Raw genomic sequence first — 23,399 nt, 5'->3', positions numbered from 1 at the left:
CTTTAGGATTTTCTTTTCTTTTTTCTTTCTTTCTTTCTTTTCTGTTTTTTTTTTTTTTTTTTTTTTTTTTTTTTTTTTTTTTTTTTTTTTTTCCCAGGCTGGAGTGCAGTGGCACTATCTTGGCTCACTGCAACCTCTGACTCCCAGGTTCAAGCGATTCCCCTGCCTCAGTCTCCTGAGTAACTGGACTACAGGAGCGCACCACCGCGCCCAGCAAATTTTTTTGTATTTTTAGTAGAGGCAAGGTTTCATCCTGTTAGCCAGGATGGTCTCGATCTCCTGACCTTGTTATCCACCCCCCTCGCCCTCCCAAAGTGCTGAGATTACAGGCGTGAACCACCACGCCCGGCCCAGGATTTTCTTTAAAATAACATCACTGGAGTTGCAGTTCCAGTTTCGGTTACTTCCATTTCTGGAGGTAACTGGCTAACTGAATGGGGAAATGTTATCATTATCCTAGAAACTCCAGTTGAGTGGAGACACACACTGAACAGATGACATGCCAGCAAAACTTGCCCCAAAAGTTGGGGAGGGGAATGGTGCTCAACTGAAGGCAGCTGCTCTTGGGAGAGTCTTGACGGAGACCTTTGCATTGACGGTGCCTGGCATCAGTGATTGAGGCGGGGCCATCTGATCGACTTTTGTCTCTGAAGGAAAACCCTGAGGAAACTCCCTACAGTCCTCAGTGGCTGGTGGGTGGATAAAGAGGTGGAAAGTAAGTTGGTAAGACTGTGGATGGTCTTTCTCTCACCCTTTCTTTCTTTTCTTTTCTTTCTTCTTTCTCTCTTTCTTTCTTCTTTCTTTTCTTTCTTTCTTTTTTTTCTTTCTTTCATCTTTCTTTCTTTCCTCTCTCTTTCTTTCTTATTTTTCTTTTTTCTTTCTTTTTGATGGAGTCTCACTCTGTTGTCCAGGCTAGAGTGCAGTGTCACGATCCCGGCTCACTGCAACCTCTGCCTCCTGGGTTTAAGCAATTCTCCTGCCTCAGCCTCTGAGTAGCTGGGACTACAGGCACCCACTACCATGCCCAGCTCATGCTTGTATTTTTAGTAGAAACGAGATTTCACCGTGTTGGCCAGGCTGGTTTCAAACTCCTGACCTCAAGTGATCCGCCCGCCTCAGCCTCCTAAAAGTGCTGGGATTACAAGCGTGAGTCACCGCTCCCAGCCAGACGGTGTTTCTAACCAAACAACAGGGTAGCTGCAGGCTTCAGACCTTCTCTTTCTGCTTAACTGGTTGTAAAGAATATTCATATTGCTGGAACAAGAGGAATAAGAAGGGCGGCTGTTTGCTTTCTGTGTGTGTAACAGAGATGTAGATGGCTGTGCTACATGAGAGAGGCCTAGAGGGCAGGAGAGAAGGAAGTGTCCATGCTTACTATTATAATTTAGTGTCTTAAGATTCGTATTGTGTTAGTTATTTTGCTTGGTGAAAGTGACTTAACGTGTTCCAGCCATAAGAAGAGACAACCAGAAATGTGATAAAGCCAAAAAAAAAAACTATAGCAAATGATACTCTTGTGACAAGCCCTCCCCGTAATGCCACACTGTTTTCCCCAAATCCCCTCCCAAGCACACAGCGAAACACAAAACTCCTGTCAACAATTTGAGCTCCAAGTGAGAATGAGAGGCTGGGAAAATATATACAATAGTATGGTTCTCTCAGTTGTATTCTTTTTTTAAAATATTGACTTCGACAGGCCACACTGTTTGTTTCAGTGTGGTTGAGAAAGATGAAATATCAAAGCCATTTCCTTTTACAAAAACCTTCTGGAGGGCTGCTGAGTGTTACTTACCTTTGGGGGTGGCACTTTGAAGGGAGACCGAGGAACTGTAATTGAAGGAACTATGTGAATACTGGCCTGTCTGAGAAGTTTGCTTTCCCTACAACGCCTCACCTGCAAGATGCCTCTAGGAGCTATAAAATCTTTCCCTCCCTTCTCTCCAACAGTCACAGACAGAAAGTGGCACTTTCTACAAGACAGGCTTTCCATCATGTAGTTTGCTGATTGTTTAGGTGGTTCTTAGACGTGAAATACTCTAAACCTAACTTCTCCATCATTTTCCAAAACTATTTTTCTATGTGAGATTTCTATCTCATAGATGGCATTGACATCTCAATGCAAGGAAAGGAGCAGCTCAGGCTCCCTGCTTTGACCAACCTCCCCCACACTTCATCACCATCCCTGCCCCAGCCCCTGGAGCAACAGTCCCCAAAGGGCCATGGTGGTGGGGCGCCTGGCCTCAGAGCCTCCCTGTGTCCCTGGGCAGCTGTGGCAGAGCCCTGAGCATCACTCCTTCGGCAATCTTTGGTCTTTCCTTCTCACCTGTGTGGGAAAAGAGACTTAGGCTGAGAAATGCATTGAGATTTTTTCTGGCCTGTGGTCTGTTTTCTTTCTATGGTCTGAGTGTGTAGGGTGAGCAGAAGCTGTGAAGAGCCATGAGCAGTTCCGAGGGAGCAGCTGTGAGCATCATGGAAGGCTTCTGCCCTGTCGGAGGAACCGGGATGCTCTTCAGCTTAGACGCTACATCAGTGACACTGGCGTCTCCCCCATGCCAGGCAAAGTGGGGTGGGACCACAGGGAAGGCCACCCTCTCCCATGCCACACCCAGGAATGTATGTTTGGTCCCTGCCATGTACAAAGGGAGATTAGGACTGGGGGATTTGAATCTTGCAATGTTCAAGAACTCTGGAGATTATTTAATCCGGTGGTTTGCAAATGGCTTTTAGCTGTCCTTTAGCTGCAAATGTCCTTTTGCTCAGGGAAAACTATTTCAGAAGCAAATTTTTTGCAAGCAAAGGCAGATGTGTCTGGTTGAAGCAGGAATAGGCTTTGAAGATAGAGATACTGACAGGCTAAAGAGGTGGGTGGGAGTAGCCTCATGATTGAATCTGCTTCCTCTTTAGGATTTTCTTTAAAATAACATCACTGCAGTTTCGGTTAAGCCCTGGACACTGTTCACTTAGGCCTGAGCCCAGACCCTCCAGAGCCACACAGTCCAATATGGTAGCCATTCTTGTTTTATATTTTATTTAATTTTAATCAATTTAAATTAAGATAGCTCTATGTGAGTTAAAAATCTTTTAAATTCACATTCTTAGACACATTATACACAATTCTAGGACCCAGTAGCCATAAGTGATGAGTGGTTACCCATCAGGCAGCATGGATATCTTACATTTCCATCGTTGCAGAAAGCTCTGTTGGACAGAAGTTCTGTTGAACAGCCCTGGTTTAATCATATGCTTTAGAGTCTAGAATTTTCTTAAGGGGACCCTGATTCTCTTGGATTCTGGAAAACCCAGTTAGAAAAGCACTGGTCGAATCTAACACCTGGGCGAGAAGAGAAGTCCATAGAAGCAGCGTGGTTTGCCAGCCACATGGCAGGTTATTGAAGAACTAGAGCTACACCTCAGCTCTCCCACTCCACCCTACTGCACTTCTAGCTGACCTCAACCCCTAATCTAACTGTTCTCTGTTGCCTCTCCAGAATTGCCGTCCACGCTAAGCCTTTTACCCACATCTCTACTGTTTAGAGAGGGAATCCAGATCTCAGACATCTCTGAGGTTTCAGAAGGGACATTAAATTTTATACATGTGCAATCAGCTTCAGGCACTTAATAGAGACATTTAAACTCACATCAGGCCCAAGCAGATGTAGAGGGAAATACTGTCAATTAGTGAGTGGCTAATTAATCTTTCTTTGCCACATATACTCTTTCAGGGTTTGGAAAGTGCTGTTTTGCTCAGAGCTGCAGGAGCACTTGCTATGGAAACAGTGCATGATTATAATATTGATTTCTCGACTTTGTGCAGAAGCCAGCAGTGGAGGGTAGATCTCGCCAGGAGTCACCCCACAGTTAGAAAGAAAAGGGATGAGAAAATAGAAAAATACTTTAATTAGTGAACCAGAGCGTTTTGGGCTTTCTGCTTTGCATAGAATATACATATTTTATCCTCATAGCATCTCCCAATTTAGGTATTTCAAAATGATTTCCTAATCACATCTTGTTATTTTTCAATCTATGTATTATCATGTGCTTTTTTTCAATACACAGGGCTTCAGATTAATGAGGAGACCATTACAGACGAGGCATTGCTCTGGGACCTGGTACCTGCTTGTGCTTTGTCCAGAACTGAGCTCAGAACTTGCCCAGTTCTACCACATGTCTGAAAACTTCTTCCTTCCTGTCCACATTCTGTAGTTGCCTCTGAGATATGTCTATTTATAAGGAGATGCTCTGAAAAGGGCCAAGACAGAAAAAATGATTTACTCATGAATATAGATGCAAAAATCCTTTAAAAATATTGGCAAACTGAATCCAAGAATATATGAAAAATATAACACACCATGATAAATTTGCATTCATCCTATAAATGCAAAATATATTTTGCATTGGAAAATCTAGTTTAATTCATGAAATTAACAAATTAAATAATTATTTCAATAGTATTGGATGAACTTTAAACATATGTGGTCTCCTATCTCTCCAGAGACCTCATACTAAAATAATAGTTCTTCTTAATAGAAGGAACAAGGAATTATTGTTCCCAAATATTTGTACACACCTCCTCCCTGTAAGGGGAGTGTACTTCCTGGTTGGCTGACATCCAGCCTGGGCCATGTGACTTGCTCTGCCAGGAGTAGCACGAAAGCAGACATGATGTTTACTAAGTCTTGGCAGAGGCTTTAAGAGCTAATACATGTTTTATCCGCCATTCTTCTCCCCTATCCCCTCCTGAAAGGTCTCACTTCTAAATAAATGTTGCTTTTTCAACTTCCATTCCACAATAAAAAAGCACATGGAGCAAACATGAAACAGAGTGGAGGCCAGCTCAGTTTCCACGTTATGAAACTGAAATAGACATCTTTGTTGCAGTAAGCCCCCATGATCTGGATGTTGTTTGCTATCACAGTGTAACTTACTCTGTGATAATTGCTGTTTTAGAAAGAGTACCTACCAAAAATTTGTAGCACATACTATACTTACTAAAAAAAAATTAACCTTATTCCCTTTAAAATAAAAAACAACAACGATGCCTTTGATTCAACATTGTACAGTAAGATAAGGAAAAATAAAACGTAGTAATTATAAAAGGAAATGCTAAGCTTTTGTTATTTGCAGGTAATAAGATTGTTTATATAGAAACCCCTCAAGAATATGGACATAATTTTACAAATCAGAGCACCTAAAATACCAACAAAATCATAATGCATCCAGGAAAAAAAATCTAACAAAACTTGCGCAAGACTTCTTTGAACTTATGTATGTTACTAAAATACATTAAGGTAAACATATTTAGATGCATATATTATTTATTTATTTATTTATCTATCATTATTTTTTGAGATGAGTTCTCACTATGTTGCCCAGGTTGGTCTTGAACTCCTGGGCTCAAGTGATCTGCTCACCTTGGCCTCCCAAAATACTGGGATTACAAGCATGAGCCATCACACCTGGCCCTATATTTATTTTGTATATGTAAAACGTTTGTGATAGAAAGATACAACATATTAAAAATTTGGTCATTTCTCTTCAAATTGCTCTGTATAAATTAAATGCAATTCCTTTCACATTCAATCCAGAGTTGTTTATAGAACTTGATAAGCAGATTCTAAAAGTTTTCTGGAGAAGCAAAGCACAAGAATAGCTGAAACACTCCTGTAGAAGATGAGCAAGATGAGGGGAGCTGTTTTGCCAGTTTTCATTGCCCTGTGTATAAGAGAGCATAATACTGCTCAGGAACATAGACTAGACCAGTGGATCAGCACAGAGCATTTAGAAACAAGCCCGTACATAAAATGAAATCTAGTGTATAACTGGAATGACACTACAGATCAGTGAGGAAAGAATGGGTTGCTCAATAAATGATGTTATGATCATTTTTTTCCATGTGGACAACAATGACACAAGAAAGCATACACAAAAATAAATAAAAGGGAAAAAAGATGTAGATATGGAAACCACAAACCTAAGACTTTGGGGAAAAATATAGAATATTTCTATGAGCTTGGAGAAGGAAAAAAATGATGAAAACAAGACCCAAAAAGAAAAAATGTAAATGAAAATAGGAAAGTTAACGGAGTTAAAATTAATAACACTTCTTAATCAAAAGATTCCTAAATGCAAAGATAAGCAAAAAGGAAAAGCCTGCCTCCCCACAAAGCAGTGGTAAAACATACGAATAAACACTTCACAGAAGAGTCAGCCCAAATAGCTATGAAATAAATGAACAGTGCTCAACCTTTTAAATAACGAGGATGTTCAAGTTAAAACCACAATGAGTTAAAGTTTTATACTAAAGTGCTGGTAAGGATGGAGATCACTGCAAAACAAACTGTGTGTGTGTATATATATATGTGTGTGTGTGTGTGTGTGTGTGTATCTATGCTATGTAGCTTTCTACAACCACTTTGGATAACAATTTTGTCATAGTAAAGTAAAAATATGCATATCCTATGACCAGGAAACCACACACACACACACACACACTCACACACTGTACACGCTTATGTGTACACACCATCCCTAAAAATATCCCTGAACGGGGGCACCCAGAGATATGTCCAAGTATATTCAAAGAACCATTATCTGTACTGAGCTACTATTACAACTTTTAACACAGATGAAGCCCTGATACAAAAAATTTAATGAAAATGCAAGATGCAGGATACACATAATATGGTTTACATAAAGATAAAGAAATAACAAAAGTATACTGTATATGGTTGAGAATAGCCAGGGCTGACTATATAATTTTTGGGCTCAGTGCAAAATGAAAGTGTGGGATCCCTTTGTTCCAAAAGCAGGGGAAAAGCTTTTTTCTTTCTTTCATGGTCTCTCTCTATAGATAATGGCCATAGTATCTTGACAATTCATAGAAAAAGAAAGTATATTAACTCCAAACATTTGCAAAAGCACTCAACTTACAAAATACGCAAAGAAACCATTTTTTACCCATTGGATTGACAAATATAAAAAAATTGATAACACACTGTCTTACCAAGACACTCTCAAATAGTGCTAATGGAGAAATGAAAGGACACAGCCATTTTCAAAAATAATTTGTCAATATCTTTCAAAATTTCACGTCAAAAACCCTTTGATTCTATGGGAACTTCTCCTACATGCTTGAAATTATACGTATAAAAGGATATTAATTGCAGCGTTTTATAATTCCAAAAGATTGGAAATACCCTAACTAGCCTAAAGCAAGAGAGAGGCCATATCTGGGTCTTCGGAAGGATAATGGAATGATATATTAAGCAACCATTAAAATATTGAGGTAGGTCTGTCTGTGCTAATAAATGATCACCAACATATATTGTTGAGTGAAAAAATAAAAAGAATGTTTTGCAAAAGAATGTGACTAATATGCTATCATATTTGTTGGAGAGTAAAGAGTGAGGGGAGAGAGAGACAGAGACAGAGAATATTTTTTCATATATATGTACTGTTGTTTGATGTTTGCGCCTCTCCAAATTCATGTTGAAAGTCCCCAGTGCAACACTGTTAAGAGCTGGGTCCTTTAGGAGGTGATTTATAAAGGATTGGTGTCCTTATGAAAGTGACTGAGGGAGAGAGTTCATCCTTTTTGCCCTTCCACCATGTGGGGACACAGAAAGAAGATGCCATCTTGGAAGGAGAGAGCAAGTCTTCACCAGACACTACAGCTGTCGGCACCTTGATGTTGGACTTCCCAGCCTCTAGAATTGTCAGAAATGAATTTCCGTTGTTTATAAATTACCCAGTCTAAGGTATTTTGTTATAGCAACCAGAGTAGACTACGACAACACACCTCTTCTGGAATGATAGAGTGGGTAACAGTGATTGTTCTTTTTTTGAGGCGAGTCTCGCTCTGTCACCCAGGCTGGAGTGCAGTGGCCAGATCTCGGCTCACTGCAAGCTCCGCCTCCCGGGTTCACGCCATTCTCCTGCCTCAGCCTCCCGAGTAGCTGGGACTACAGGCGCCCGCCACCTCGCCCGGCTAGTTTTTTGTAATTTTTAGTAGAGACGGGGTTTCACCATGTTAGCCAGGATGGTCTCGATCTCCTGACCTCGTGATCCGCCCGTCTCGGCCTCCCAAAGTGATTGTTCTTTAGGAAGGAAACCAGGACTTTAAAAAAACTTTGTGCACTTAACATTTTAATTTGTGTCCACACACTACCTTTTAAAACAATTTTTTTTTTAAAGTCAAAGCTTACATTATGTGCTCACATGATTGCCAGTTTATTATCAATGAAAAGCTACAATATTATTTCAACAACAGATAATTATTAAGAAATAAGAGGACCCCAGTGTGCCTGCTGAACAAAGAGAGAAGGACATTTTGGAGAACATAAAACATTCTACATTGGCTTTTGATGTGTCCGAAGTGAAACATACATACTCCCCAGAGCAAGGGAGTAAAACAACCTGAAAATTTAAAGACACAGGGGGAAAAAAAAGCCCACAAAACTCTTTTTTTTACGTATGTTGTTTTCCTGGTAAAATATGGTAGTGATCTAATCATCTAGTATATTCCGAGTACCCACCGCTGTGTTCGAGTGTGAGAAAGGGGGTCTATAAAGGTGAGTAGGGCATAGTCCCTGCCCTTCGATCTAGTTAGGAAGACAGGCCCAGCACACAAGAAGCTCTATGGTTCTATCTGTAAAAGGTTCCATTTAGGCGTGTGATCTATGACACCTCTAACTTTATTTTGAAATTCTAATCAGCAAATAATACAAGATGATACAGTTTTAAGAGTGTTGGAGTATGGGTCTTGGTGCTGCAGAAATTTCACAACATGGAGAGTGTGGAGACTGGAATAACGGAAAATAACCTATTCTGGTAGGGACAGCTGATGTGGACAGATGGGTGGGATTTGCTTTATCTGGAGGACCATCTTGCTATTGTAGTTTTTCTCCATCATCACATTGTAAGATGTCTTTCCTCCTCTGTGTACAGCATGGCTCCTGTTACAGCCTTCCATTGTTCAGCTCAAAAAACATCGTCTTGACAGTGGGGAGTAAACATGAAAGTTGGAAAGTAGCAACAGGCATAAATAAATATGCAGGCTTATCATCATTTTATATTTTGGAACCCTTAGTAAAGAAGGCTTGCATGGGCCTCTTTTCATTCAGCAAGTTGAAAAGTAAAAACAGTCAAGTAGACAGACGTGACTTCATGTTGATCATCCCCATTGCTTATGAGCTGTGTAACCTTGGGCAAGTCATTGGGCTACAGCTTACTAACCAAAAACTAGGGAAAATAAACACTGTGTAGTGTTATTATGAAGCTTGCATGAGACAAAGGTAAAGAATATATATTAGATACCTAATAAATCAAAGCCATTCACTTTTATTATTATTCCAAATCCAAGTTGCTTCTTTCTTCCCCAGGACATAGGTCCAGGTCGTAGATTCTGCCATCAGGATCTCCTCATCCACGGATCAGCACACAGCCCTAGGCCTACCTACCATCTCTTAAGGTAAATCCTTTCATTTTCAACTTACGTTAATAATAACACTAATAATTACAACTACTCTTTATTGATTACCTTCTATCAGCCAGGCACTATGTGCTAATCAGCCTGCATAAATTAATACAATAATGCCCTTCTGCTCTGAGTAAGTTTCTTAAAACATTTAGCTCACCATTTATGCTGTCTTTATCATAGACAGCAAAACTGAAAAGTTGAGTAACTTGTTCTCAATCACCTTATCATCAAAAAATATATCCAAAATTACTTTATATGTCTAGCTGGGCATTGTACAAAAGAAATTGGCAAAAGATAATTCCTGTCACTAAAATTTACTACTTGAGGAAGGCAAATCAATATCTTATACACTGAGGACAGACCTATAATTATGGTCTGCAACAGCCAGAATCAATCTTGCAGAGATGTCAAAAAAGAAAAGAAAAAGACAGAATATGTAAAACTTCCATTAACAGGAATCTAACTAATTATACAGTAAAATAAAACTCCCTTTTTCATCTTCTCTTCATTTTCTAGTCTCTATTCTTAGAACGAAAAATACACACACACACACACACACACACACACACAAAACAAAAAAGCAAAGGATAACAAAACTTCCCATCAGGGATGTAGATGATGTTGATGTTGTTTGAATTTTGGGATGTGCTGATGGGTGGCTGTCTTAGGGGGATAGTGACTGACAGAAAGTTGCCAACAGACACAGGCAAAGAATACAAATTCCTTTCCTTTAAAGGATTCAAGCAAGAACTTTGCCGCAATAAGAGTGGAGCACAGGGCAGGAGGTCCGGCAGCAAGCTGAAGTTCGAAGATGTAGTCTCCTTAGCCCCACATTTCCCATACCAGGGCATGAACTGTGGAGAATACCACCACATGAGGCTGACCATTTGCTCAGTGTCCTTCCAGAATGTATCTGGGTCTTCCTAGGTTGGTGGGGGAAGCAGGCTGTGGGAAGGTGTCTTTTACCTCTATGGCACGTCTTTACAGTTTCAAGAGAGGGAAGTAGAAATTTTCACTGAGTCCACTGCTTCTGGTGGACTTAATAGCTTGCTACACAGAGCAAACTATTATTCGACTGTATGAGAATAAGAATGCATTTTGCCCTAGGGATAATTATATCCTTCTTTCATCTGCTTAAGAGCTAGTATGGGTCAGTCCTGCTCATTGCTGGGTAAAGGATGCAAACTGCATTGAAGTAGTCAATCCAGGAGTCCCTGAGGTCTGGCCACCCCAATTAGGATCACACTTCCATTCTGCTTGAAGTCCAGTTCTCATTGCTAAACTTAGCAACATTCAAGATTGAAAGATACAGTTGTACAGGTTATGCACTGCACAATTCTAGGGGACCTGCTGTTTTATTATGGCACTGGATTCTTCTCAGTCTCCTATTCTTTTGCCTCCCCTGTGATTGCTTAATTCCATCTCAACAGTTTAGGATACGTGTTAATTCATTCTCACACTGCTGGTAAAGACATACCCAAGACTGGGTAATTTATAAAGAAAAAGAGGTTTAATGGACTTACAGTTTCACCTGGTTGGGGAGGCCTCACAATCATGGTGGAAGGCAAAAGGTGTATCTTAGGTAGCAGGAGGTAAGAGAGAGAATGAGAACCAAGCAAAAAGGGTTTCTCCTTATAAAACCATCAGATCTCGTGAGACTTATTCACTACCACAAGAACAGTATGGGGGAAATCGCCCCCATGATTCGATTATCTACCACTGGGTCCCTCCCACTATACATGGGAATTATGGCAGCTACAATTCAAGATGAGATTTGGGTGAGGACACAGCCAAACCATATGAGGATAATAACCAAAAGCATTGTAAGATCTCAGTGATCAAACGTGAGTAAGACCTATTCTCTATTTTCTACTTGATTCAGGTAGAAAACAGATAAACACAATAAATATCACGTCCTAGGATTTTAAAATAAGGTGTGAAAGAAAAAGTATCTCTGCTTTATAAAAAACATTGATTCCACAAATTCATTTGGAGTTTTGCATTTTACATTTTTAATATCCTATTGTAATCACTGCAAAGGAAAATAGACTCTGTCTCTTGCCTATCTCCTCACTTCATCATCCTTTCCACATTGGAAAATTGTTTTATGAGGTTTTCTTTCAGCAAGAGTTGGCTCAATTTTAAGTATGTGATTCAAGAACCTATTAGCCTAAAGTGAATTGTGGTTTGGGAGGTTAATTTGTAATTCATGTCTCTCTACTGATAATGCAGGAAGGTATGAATAAAGATTATAGAGGGTACACACAGTATTAATACATTTTAAGCAGAAATGCAGATTGCGTTGAATTAAGAGGGATTCAGCTATGCCTCTCGCTGGTTGGGATTATTACCCTTTCCTCAGATTGCTATTAGATTAGCTAGTCTAATGTCCCTGATTCCAAAATACAAGTGGTAATTAATCTCATACCCATTTATTTGAAACCCTACAGCAAAAGCAGAGGTTAAAGCCTTAACGCATTTAATGAAAGACTAATATGGAATTAGCATTACATTATTTACTACAACACCCTGGTGTAAGTAGCAAAATTTCCACGTGGGGCTACAGTCCTTTTTTCTCAGATTTCTCAAGTTCAGATAACACAATCTATTTTATCTCAGTGTCTCTCACCAATTCTTTCTCCATTGAGAGTGCTACTAAACAGACTCCTCATCCAGGGAAGGTAAAGGTTCAAGGACTGAACACCTTGAGTGGGAGGAAATGACAATTGAACCAATTAGCCCTTTTATAACCTCCCTTTAGTTTGAAGACAGGTTTTGTTCTGGCTTCTTTATACTGAGAAATTTTTTACACGTGGTAATCATTATTCTATAATTACATTAAATGCCAGCTTCTGTGATCTTTCTTGAACCCCATAAAGCTGTAAAGCAATTCACCTAGGCCATGATGAACTTTCTAAATTAGACACAATATACTGATTTAATGTGAATATAGCTAAAGCCCAGTGCGGGTGGCTGATCATATTTGGTTATAAATGTTAACAAATGAGTAAAGAAGACTTTAGTAACTGCTCTTTCTCTTTTTCTCACACACACACACACACACACACACACACACATTTCACTAGCTAAATTGCTGCTCAAGTATAATTTTCAAAATGATGAAAATCATGACTCATATCAATTCAACACAAGTCAAAAATTTTGTTTATCTCTTTATTTAAAGGGTAAACCAATAAGACGTTATTGGAAAGTTTAAAGAATTCAAAGACCGAGCAATCAGGGATATTTAAAAGTATTTGCTAATAAATGCAAAGCTGGTTAATACTCTCAAAGGCAATAAAATGTAATGTTTGGCATAATCTTTGCTACAGGCCAGAAATCATGTATATGCTTACCAGATAAAATCCATTTACATTGCTAAGAATAAGAATTATATGCACTTCTCTCATTTTCTACAACTTAATTCCACCTTGACAGAACTCAGAAATAGCCCAGTCAATAGAAACCAACCAAAAGTGTAACCTATATAGATTCTAATGTCCACCATTCCCAGAGTAAAGACAGTAAACCAAAAATAAAATCCTAAGCCCTCCCCAACTGATCAAATGAACACCCTCTTGGCCAAGGGGACCCCAGAGAAGCCTGGGAAATGGAATTCCTGACCATGGTGGGAAAGGAGGTTAGACACACCCTGTTATGCCCTCTTCCTTTTGGAGTTTAGGCACAACTGATCAGCATTAACATTAAAATAGAGATTATAAGACTGGCAAAACAGACTCTTTGTGGCAATAAGATACGAAATTCCAACCTGACTATGGTAGAGCGTCACATGACAGATAGTAGGCCCTGAAGGAAATCAAAATATCTTACCCCAACTATATTTCTTTGACATATTTTGAAACGGCCCTGTAAAGCCATCTTTTGTGGGGGAAATTTGCATCTGTAGAGAATCTTCATTAATATAGTCAAGGCTTTCCCAGACCTGGAGAGATTTGCTAAGAGTCTGGCACCTTTTACCACTCAAAAGTGAGTATTTTGCTGAGAATGATGGTTTCCAGCTGCATAAAATATATACAAAAATTATGCTTAAAAAAAAGTGAGTATTTACCATTTATTCTTTCTGAAGGCTATTACCTGGAGGCTTCATCTACATAACAAGAATCTTGGCTTCCACAACCCCACCTCATCTTAAGCATTTCTTTCTATTGACTTCAAGTCTTTAAACAAAGCTAACTCTTTCAACCAATTGCCAATCAGAAAATCTTTGAATCTGCCTATGACTTGGGAGCTCCACCTGCTTCAAAATATCCTACTTCTTTAGGCTGAACCAATGTATACCTTTCATGTATTGGTTTATGATGTTACAGACAATTCCTGTCCCCTAAAATGTATAAAGCCAGCCTGTAACCTGACTGCCTCAGGCACACTTTCTCAGGACCTCTTGAGACTATTCCCCAGGCCATAGTCACTCACGTTGGCTCAGAATAAACCTCTTTAAATATTTTAAAGAATTTTTTAATTTTGCTTTTTCCCCCCTTGTCAACAACACTTAGCTGTCTCTTTTGCCCTTTTCTAAGAAGGATCATTTTTCTGACAGTCAGCTAAAGCCAACTAGTCATACTGTGATTTCAGAGGAAGAGAAAAAGTAGTTGGAGAAAAATCAGGTGGATCAAATCCACACATGCCTGGGCTAAGTAAAGCAAAGGCTGAAATTCAGGAACATTCAAAATTCTAGAAATTTAGAGCTAGATGGGGCTTTAGAGATCACCTGAGACTTTCATTTTATAGAAGGTACATCTTAGACTGCCTTCTTGGCAATTGAAAGAGGATGTTAAACCACTGCTCAGGGGCCTTAGGCTGCTGGAGTCTGCCTCAGGAAACTTATTTCCTCCTTGGTATAAAGAATCTCCTTTTTCCTTCCTCATTCACACTCTGTGCTACCTATGAAATGTTTCATCTTTTATTTAGGAATAATAAGAATCACAATGCACAGAAAACGTATCATACTTCAGAATCACAATGCACAGAAAAAATATCCTACTTCTTTAGGCTGAACCAATGTATACCTATCAGGTTAATAGATCTCTTTTTAACCATGAATGCACACTCTAAAATTTTTCTTAGAGAGGAGTAGGATATTTAGACTGGGTTTTAAAGTAAACATTTTTGTATTTCAAATAAATGACATGGAATAGTATGGAAAAAATAGCTTTATAGGTGAGAAATAGTATTCAAATGTCAAACTATGTCTTTGACCAGAGAGAGGAATAACCTCTACACCTCGGTGCCCCCACTCCCAAGTTCAGGGCCTAGATCTTTGGAACACTTTTGTTGAGTTGGCAATCCAGCATTTGTCTATATCCTAAACAGAGAAACTAGTCCCCAAAACTGTCACATAATTGAAAAGAACAAAATGCTCAGAGAAAATAAAACATCTCATTTTCATTTCTGTTTTATCTTTTATTTCCAAAAGGAGTGCTCTTTAAAATGTATCTTTTCCCACATATTTTTATGTATAACTCACTCAGATCTGGGGATCTGGGGTAGTGTCTACATTACCAACTCCTGCACATTCAGTAATGATTAACCACAGAATCGTGTAGCTCTGTGTCATTATATGTATGTTATATAATTGGTAGATTAAAGATATTTATTAGTTAAAATTATATTGATGCCAGTAGGAATAAGTAGCTTCTCAAAATTTATAGCTCATAAAAAGCCAGATTCTGATTACTATAATTATTTCTTTCAAAATGTAAAGTACGTGAATTATTCAAATAAATGAGTGAAAAACAGAAAAAAGCAGTGGAAAATGAATCTTATTTGTCATCTTGACGTTGTCTTCAAGTCTTAGGCTAAATTGCTATTATTTCATTTTGTGAAATTGAGCTCATTTCTGGCAATACTGTAGAGGTGTGAATAGAATGAACAAAGCTGAGTGGTCGCCCCAAATTCAATTTGGAAACTTCATGAAGAGAAACATTTATGTAAATGTAGAGTTCTGAAGGAGCTGGTACTTGTGTCTTGGGTATTTTGAGCGTTTCTTTCTGAACACCTCTCATTATGTCTACATCCCTCGCCCCCACCACCCTCATCCACAATAATTATTACTCCGAACAAAGAACTGAAGCCTGCCTTCTTGTCACAGCATTCACCATCCTAACACCTTGCTTTTAGAGAGGGATTTTCATTTGCACAGCACTTTCCATAAGGTTCTATCCTTGGAGCTTCACAGCTAGCCTCCCTGGGAGATAAGGTAGCTATTGCCAAGTCCCTACAGGGGAGCTGAGCTGTTCCGGGACAGCACAAGGCCACATTTCCAGGAAATAATAGAGCTGGAAGTTCAGCCCATGTCTTCTCATTTCAAATCTTAGGCCCTTATCAGAAACTGTCATTGAAAATTATTAAATTGTGAATAAATAATTGTGATTGTTCGCTTTCTCTAGCCTTGGTTTTTATGACAAGTTCCAGGGATCAATACTTGCCTGCTCTAAGCTCACCACAGAAAACAGTACAGTTCTTTTACCCCTAAAATGCAATAAGGCATACCAAAAAATGGAATAATTCTTAATGAAGAAGATATTCCACCCCACTAGGGATAGATAACCCATTTATTGCCACAGAAATGCAATTTGTTCCAAATTTAGTTAGTAAATTCAAATAATTTCTTTCAACTGCTAAGGAAAACTCAACTAAGCAAGACCATGAAGCCATGTTTTTTGCCTGCAAAGAAATGAGCCTGATTAAAAGAAAACAAAAATATAAAGGGAAACACAAAATGTGAATTTACATTGTTCAGATATTGGCACTATCAGAGGCTGGAGTCATAAGAGAGGAACCCTTAGTGTACTAGGAAAGCAACACAACGCTTCTTCTTCTCCATCACATCTGAGGTAATAAGAAACGCTGATCCTGAGACATCAGACTGACAATCACCCACAAATTGCTCTTGACTACCCAGCAGGGACAAAGTAATATTAATTTTATAATACAGCAAGTAAAGGTCTTCCCTTAGGAAATAAAGTAAGGTTCTAGGGACAACCCTCTTCTGTTGCTTTTACTTCTAAAGGTAGCAATCCTGTTCATCTGAAAGGTACCTGGACAAACAATCTAATTACCTTCTGGGTACTCCAGCTCCAGAAGTAGCCACTTGTGACTCAAACCCAGAATTAAAATAAGTTTTCTGGCTTTTACGGCTGCCTTTTCCAGAGTATGTCCTTAGCCCTTATGTGAAACATCAAAGCACATTGCCTGCCATACAGTGCTTTGAATGAAAATACCATAAATGATTATGTTTCAGTGTCAAAATTATGATTTTATATTTTAATTTTCATTTTTTCTCAGTTCTTTGCTTCATCTTGAGGATACTGTGTTTGTTAGGCTCTTTCAGATGCAAAAAACAGAAACGGGTGCAGGTTACTTTAGTTAAGGGAATACAAAGAAAAGTATGAAAAACTGGATGCTGTCTCCAAAGCACAGAGCTAGGGGTCACAGAGAATTGTGATACTGTTCATTGCATGCCGCCTACAGCACCAGCTCTGATAGTTTGACAATAGCTTAAAGGCATAAACAGATTTTTTTTTTTCTGAGCCAAGCTTATTTTTCAGTTCCTCCATCTGCTTTTTATTAACTGCTTCTTTTTGCTACTTTTATAGCAACTTTCTTCTTCTCTTTCCCTTCTACTCTTCATGCTTCCTACTCTTCATACTTTCTGCTTTCTCAGGGCTCTGGTGCTTCGCAGCTTCTGCACACTGTCTTCATGTTTTGTCTCTCCAAGCCTGAGTCACTCTGCACCCTGCTGACTTCATAGGTCTTTCATTCAAACTCCCACCAAGAGACCCTGCCCAAGCCTGCTAGTTCTCACGCATATGGCAAGTTGTTGTGCAAAGCTGTTGTGCCAGGCGCCTGGAGGCTCCCCCTCAGCCAGCTCACAGGTGGTAGAGACCTATCCCTGGTCTAGTCTGCTGAGGCTAAAGTAGCAAGGACATAGAAGAAAACATGGTGACCCATATCAAAGGAGACACTCAGAAGAGAGGCTGGGGTGGGTACATTACTTGGACATCTCAGAAGAGACTGGTGAGATCGACAGGTAAGAATGTCCTCTCGTATATTCTTCTATCCCAAATTGTATTACTTCAAGATTTTGATGAAGATAGAGATGAGGCCAAGGCAATCTTATGTGATAATTCTGAATGTGATTTTTCACCTAAATATGAACTAACTCTTGAAACAGGAAAAAGTCTCAAATGGTTGACTCCCTGCAATAAAAAAAGTTGGCATGCCAGGGAAAAGGCAAATAGTTATCACTTTTGTAATGTGCTGCATGATGATGCAAGTATTCAATTCAATCAGCAATTAATTAGGTTGCCAACAATCTGCAGTAGCCCTTTAAGATGGGCATGATATAGCCACAGACTAGGGCCATTATGTACACACTATCAAGGCCAAGCTCTAAATTCATCTCAGACACATGTTTTCAAGCATTTCTTCATACCTATACTCACATTCACTAAGGTTACCAGTTTCAATAAAAAATGGATCTGTTAATAAAAATTGATCAGAAATGTACCTATATGAAATGGGAAATATACAAATCACTAGAATCAAATCTCATTTTATATGTTACATTAAGTTGTATAGCTTTTTTTTTTTGAGACAGTCTCACTCTGTTGCCCAGTCTGGAGTATAGTAGTGCAATCTCAGCCCACTGCAACCTCTGCCTCCCCGGTTCGAGCGATGCTCTTGTCTCAGCCTCCTGAGTAGGTGGGACTACAGGCCCACGCCACACACCCAGCTAATTTTTGTATTTTTTTGTATTAGAGATGGAGTTTGACCATGTTGGCCAGGCTGGTCTCAAACTCCTGACCTCAAGCAATCCGCCTGCTTCGGCCTCCCAAAGTGCTGGGATTATGGAAGTGAGCCACCTGGCCCAGTCAAGTTGTATAGCTTTTTACATTTAAAAAATTTTCCCCAAACTCATCTTTGACTTCTAAATTAGGAAAGTGTATATATATTTTTAAAAGTGAAGGTCACATCTTATTGAATCTATACTTTAGCCTGTTGTGTTCCTTGAGCCATAGATTACTCATGACTCTAATTTTGTTTTCCCTACACAGTCCTTTAACATTGAAGTTGAAAAAAAATTGACCTGGTTTCTAAAAATGTACAGTAGCAATTTCTTTGCTGGGGGGAAGAAAAATTCTACCTAAGAATATGTATTGTTCTCTTATGGGAAGTAAAACATTATGTACAAGGCATCAATTCCCTTATTTAAAAATGGAGAAAATTCTTCATTCCTGATGATAACATTTAAATTAAATTATTTCATCAAAATCAGGTGATTTCTCAAAGCACTCAGAGCACAATATCTGACTTTGCAAAAGGAAATCACCTCACTATTTATTTGTAGGCTCTTGGGTCAATACAATGAAAAGTAATTGTATTGAATACCAGAATTCTAAAATAATTGTTTAAAAATAGAAATATGACTTATGTCCCCCCAAATTACCATTTCCCCCAGGAATTTAGAATCAAATTATATTGTTCAAGTCTTAATAACCAAAAATAATTTTTTAAAGATCACTAGAAGATACTAGGAAGATGAAAGTTAGATAAAATACTGCTTATATCATGAGTTTATAAAAAGATATTCAATAGTATTCAGCACTTCTGCGCTGCCAGGCAGGTAGACAATGCTATTTGGAAATCAGACCTATAGTTATCAATTGCAATGGGTTAAATGGCAGCTCCCCCAAAAGATATGCACATTATCTAAAATCCCAAGCTTTTAAACTGTACCTAATTTGGAAACAGTGGTCTTTGCAGACATAATTAAGTTAATCATCTCTAGATGAGATCTTCCTACATTATCCAAGTGGGCCTTAAAGCCAATGAGACGTGTCCTTATAAGAGAAGAAGGAAGGCACCAAGAGAAGAAGGAAGACACCGAGAGAAGAGAAGGCCGTGTGAAGACAAAGTCAGAGATTAGAGTGATGCTGCCACAAGCCAAGAAATGCTGACAGTCACCAGAAGCTGGATGAGAAAAGGAAGGACTGTCCCCTAGAGCCTCTGGAGAGTATGACCCTGCTAATATCTTGATTTTGGACTTCTAGCCTCCAGAACTGTGAGAGAATACATGTCTGTTGCTTTAAGCCACTCTGTTTGTGGTCATTTGATGCAGAAGCCACAGGAAGCTAATACACCAACCCTTCTTCACAGACTGGAGACCTGTTTTGAGGCACTAGAAACCCTAGAATGTAGTACCCAGGGAACAAATTGAAGATGAGGACATTGCACAGGACTACAGTATGTGAAAACACCCATACACCGCTCATTTCACAACAGCAAAACAGAAAATCTATATTATCAGAAACCGTCCTTGCCTACATCAGAACCTTAGAGGACACATCATACAAATCAAACTCTTAGAGACAAACAGAAGCAGTTTAGATTAGAAGTTTCTGAAACCACATTCCCACGAAGAATAAATCCAAAACTTTTCAGCACAGCAGACTTCCAAATCATTCATTCTACAATTCAAGGAACTTTTTATGAATGGTTATTTTGTCCAGGTACAGTGCTGTGTGCTGGAAATACAAAGAGAATGATATATAATGTAGGCACCCCTAGAGCTTATCATCTACTGGCATAGCCAGACAAGTAAATTACAATGTAATGCAATTACAATACAATGTGGTAAGTAGCTATTAAATTTCTTATAGAAGCACATGACAGAACATCTAAACCAGATCTGGATGTGGAAGGCATTTTAGAGGAAGTGACATTTGAGTAGTTTTTTTTTTAAAAGCAGAATTATGACTTGAGGATAGATGATGATATTCCAACATGAGTAGGAACATCCTCAGATGGGATGTGCTGACCAACCTTAAAATGGCTCTATCTGTTCCCATCATGGTAAATTCCCAAAAAGGGTTCTGACATCAGAGATAGTATCAATGTAATCCTCTGCATTGTTCAGACAGTAGAATAAAGTATACTTTAGAGACTCCTCCTGCTCTAACACTTGTTCACTTCCAGGATCCCAGAGTTCCTATAAAAGAGCTAGTGCTGTTTAGTTTTAGTGACTCAATTCCATTGTACTTCTTGACCACCTATCAAGTGAAGTTTTGACCACGCTCAGCTGTTGGTAGTTTATTTGCTATTACGATTACTATTATTTACCAGAATTACTTAGATAAATAAGACCCAGTCCATTCTTGTAGAAAGCTTAGAATATTGTAAGCATGAAGGTGAAAATATTGCTTTAGACTCATAAACCAAGCATGAAATGCTATAGATGGTCACAGAAGGAAAATATTATATCTAATAGAAAAGAATCAAAGACAGCAGGATGAAGTAGATGGCCTTTGAAAAGGATCTTGAATAATGGCTAGGATGATGAAAGATGTTGGAAGTAATGTCTTTTTATGGCACTGTGTTTTATATTTAGTTTCATGTTTGCTAATTCTTTATTAAGATCCGGCTTGCCTTTTATAAAGTTTTTTTGTAGAATTAATCTTACACAGTCCTCAGCTTTAGTCACTTGGCATAATGACATTTGGCTTGTGAATAGGCAATCATTCATTGGCTATGATTGAGACAGAAAGCAAAAACTTCCAGCCAGAAAGAAATCTTCTCTCTATGATCCAAGGAGTCTATCACCAGTTCTTAAAATTCCAGCATCAAAGACTCATTGCTTTGATTTATATCAGCACAGTGTGTCCCCTTTTCCATTTCTAATAGTTACACTTTCTATTTGTGATGTCTCTGATTTTTCTTGATCAGTCTTATCAGAAATGTGGCTATTATATTAATCTTTCCAGAGAACTGTTTTTGTTTTACTGATCTTCTCCATTTGTTTTCTGCTTTAAATCATTTCTGCTCTTATTAGAAAATAATTTTTATTGTATTTTCTTTGGTTTTATTCTTTTATAACGTAACTTCTTGATATGAACACCTAGCTCATTTAGTTTCTGCTTTTCCTTTTCTGCTACCAGCATTGTCTGTATGTATTCCTTTAAACATTACTTTTGCTTCCTCCTGGAAGATTTTGCTATCATTTAGATATAAGTATTTTAAAATTTCATTTCCTAATACACATTGTTATTTAAAAGCATAGGTCAAGAACAGTGAAGGGTCTGAGATTTCATCCTACTTCCAAGCTTATGAGCTAGTCTGCCAGAATGCTAGATGCTGGCAAAAGCCATGAGACGTCTGGGTCAGAGACAAAGGAGGGCTTATTATTCATAGCAATAATTGTATCCAGAATATCTGCATTTGAGCCAGTTCCCTGAACCCCAATTCTCTTAGGCCAACACGAAAAGAGCCAGGTGATGCCTTCACATGCAGTGGGTTACACTACAGCCGTGGAATCCTGAGCTTAAAAAACCCAATTTTTTTGTATTGGGTCACTGAATCTTTGCCTCAAAGAAAGATATTTTCCTTACTTTGTTGTGCCATAATATAAACAACTTGGTCTTTGCTCTGGAGGGAGAGGCTATGTTTTCCAAGGCTGTTCACTATGCAAATATCCATGAAAGGATATTCCAGAAGAAAGACAGTCAGTGCCTATGCTCTCCAGACACAAAGAAACAAAAGAGAGGCCGGGCGCGGTGGCTCACGCCTGTAATCCCAGCACTTTGGGAGGCCGAGATGGGCGGATCACGAGGTCAGGAGATCGAGACCATCCTGACTAACACGGTGAAACCCTCTACTAAAAATACAAAAATTAGCCGGGCGCGGTGGTGGATGCCTGTAGTCCCAGCCACAGGGAGGCTGAGGCAGGAGAATGGCGTGAACCCGGGAGGCGGAGCTTGCAGTGAGCGGAGATCGCACCACCGCACTCCAGCCTGGGCGACAGAGCGAGACTCCGTCTCAAAAAAAAAAAAAAAAAAAAGAGATCCATAGAGAATTGTCTCCCAATAACAAGTTTTAGAATTTCCAAATTATAAAGTTTTAAGTTTTTGTCATTGCTCTTGATTTTTAAAATCTAATTAAAAATCATCATGATCATGATTGTAATTCTTGCAATTTGATGAGAATTGCTTTCTGACCTAGTATAAAGATAATATTTCGAATTTTTCCATATATATATTCAGAAAGAATGTTTATGACTAATTTATAGATTTCAAATTCCAATATGTGATGTATTAGGTCAAATATTTTTTAAACATATTTCTACTAATTTTTTGTCTGTTTAGTTGCTGGTTTATATCCAAGCATTGTGTGTCTTATTAAGGTGTTTGTCTAGTGCTGGTCTACATACGGATTTTTGAAACTATAAACGGATAATCTCTGTTGTGTAACTGGCGAGGTTAGTGTGCTACTGAATGTTTAACCAGTTTCTACCATTTTATCTTGTGCTATGTACTCTGAATTGTCTGTGCTCCTCCATTTTCTTCTTCTTTACTTTTTCTTCCTTTGTTCCCTCTTTCGGACTGATTAGGGTTTTGTTATGCTTCTTTATACTGGTCACAAGTTATGCAATATAGGTCTATTTTCTTAATGGAATAATTTTAAAATTTAATGTGTATATTTTACTTTTTAAGAGTTTCAAGTTAAGCATTTGTCTACCCTCTTCTAGAACAATACATGGAATTGGGACATTTTAAATCAAATCATCTTTTTCCATGTCTTGCATATTATTTTTGTGTAGTGTTTTTGTTCTACCTTGTAATTTTGTACTTTTTGTACCTTTGTACAACAAACTGGATAATATTATTTATGCTTTATATAGTCAGCATTTCTTGACTTACCTACATGTTGACCTGTTTATTTTCTCAATATTTTTTCTTACATCTGCTTTTGTGTGTAGCGGGGAGGTGGAATGATTTTCTTTTCCTTGAAATATGTCTGTTAGATGTCCCTTTAGTAAAAGTCTATGGGAAGTAACTTGTACTTTTTTGTTTAAAAATGTCTTTATTTTGCACTCATGTCTGAATGAAAATGTAATATGGTAAGT

General features: G+C 38.5%; 1 protein-coding gene across 11 annotated transcripts in view; it reads left to right on the top strand.

Moving 5' to 3' along the window:
- Positions 1 to 23,399, top strand: part of EPSTI1 (epithelial stromal interaction 1) — a 308,217-nt gene that overhangs the window by 241,792 nt on the left and 43,026 nt on the right. For all 11 annotated transcript variants that reach the window (XM_031655815.1, XM_031655810.1, XM_031655809.1 and 8 more), the window contains one exon: positions 9,381 to 9,469. The gene's annotated coding sequence lies outside the window, so the exon portion shown is untranslated. The remainder of the gene's footprint in view (positions 1 to 9,380; positions 9,470 to 23,399) is intronic.

Source organism: Papio anubis, chromosome 15 (assembly GCF_008728515.1).
Source record: "Papio anubis isolate 15944 chromosome 15, Panubis1.0, whole genome shotgun sequence".
NCBI lineage: Eukaryota > Metazoa > Chordata > Mammalia > Primates > Cercopithecidae > Papio > Papio anubis.
Note: the sequence above shows the minus strand (reverse complement) of the source record. Positions and strands in the feature narration are given on the sequence as shown.